We start from the raw sequence: 1501 nt of genomic DNA on the forward strand, positions 1-1501 counted from the left end.
TCTCTCTCTCTCTCTCTCTTTCTTTCTTTCTCCCCTCTCTCTCTCTCGTGAGCCGTTGAAAGTTGATAAATTATCACATCATGATAAATCGCGATTTCAGGTTGAGCCATGAGTTGTGTGTCGTTTTATTGTTGCCTTCACAATCTTTATACTCCTCTGCCCCAACGGATCGTTGCATCACGCGAAATTATGAGTTCAGATGATTTGCGCGCGCAGCGTCGACCTGGATCTCTTATGGAAATCTACTTGACACGTTAAATGCAGTGACGGTCACCGGTGACACTACCGCATCTCGTTAAATCATGTATAATTAATTGTATTTGGAAAGTCGACTACACGGCTAATAGCGAGTCGATAAAACGAGGTAGAAGATTTACGCGTTCCGAATTAGTTTCTTCTTTAATATTTTTCCTAATTATCACTTAATTAACATCATCAATCAAGTTCTTGTACAGTCCAAGTTAAATCAGTTGACATGTTAACTTCTTCAGCGGTGATCACGCGATTTCGCCGGGAATGATTTTTTTCTTAATAAGTATATCTACATAGAGAAAAAATTTGATTGGATTAACTAAATTTCTGGTAAAATATGGTTGAACTGAAATTCCGGTTGAAGTTACCAGAATTCTATTCAAAATTCAAGTTAACAAAATCTCTGATTAACTACAACAGAGATTTTCTGGCTCGTTCATATTTCACCAGAAATTTGGTTAAATCCAACCAAACGTTCTTTTTCACGTAGATTTCATTACTCTTTATTTCCTGTCTTTATTTCAAAGAATTTTGACAAATGGAACAAGATATATCTAATTTGTACTTGCTATGATTTAAAGACAAGATATAGTGAATCAGAAGGAATTTAATATTTTATCACGAAACTTTTTCGGGCATACCACCCAAGGGGTTAAACGACACCTCTGCTCCTCCCTAATATCAACATATATTTCCCATGCGTCAATTTTGACATGACGACAAGTCGCTCGACAAACGAAAATTCGAATGAGAATTCGAACGCGATCCACCCTCGAGAATTCGCGAAAATCGAGGGATAAAATCGAAGGACGCAAACGACACTGTACGGGTTACGTTCACGTCCGGATGGCTGCTCGAGAGAATCGAAGCCGAAGGACAACACTTCGGTTTTCCGAGCACTTCGAAACTTCGTTCCACGGCTGACCATTCGTACTCGTCTGTAAGCCCATCGTCGAGACGCCACGCCATTATCCGCGCGCGCAGCCTCTAAGAAGAATAGCGTTCGCACCCGGCCAAGCCCCGAGTCCTCCTACGCTATTCGTCCGGCTTTTCTCTCACGAAAGTAACAGGATCTTGATTTATACCGAAGACGCGCACCGGGACCTGTCATAATATATGTATTATCCGAGAGCTCGCGTCGAGTATATTTATATTCCGGAACGTCCACAGCGTCCTGAATTTCATTTCGTAGCTTACTCTCTTTCTCTCTCTCTCTCTCTCTCTCTCTCTCTCTCTCTCTCTCTCTCTC

Source organism: Odontomachus brunneus, unplaced genomic scaffold, assembly GCF_010583005.1.
Source record: "Odontomachus brunneus isolate Ranch 3 - 2012 unplaced genomic scaffold, Obru_v1 Obru_scaffold_233, whole genome shotgun sequence".
Classification (NCBI taxonomy): domain Eukaryota; kingdom Metazoa; phylum Arthropoda; class Insecta; order Hymenoptera; family Formicidae; genus Odontomachus; species Odontomachus brunneus.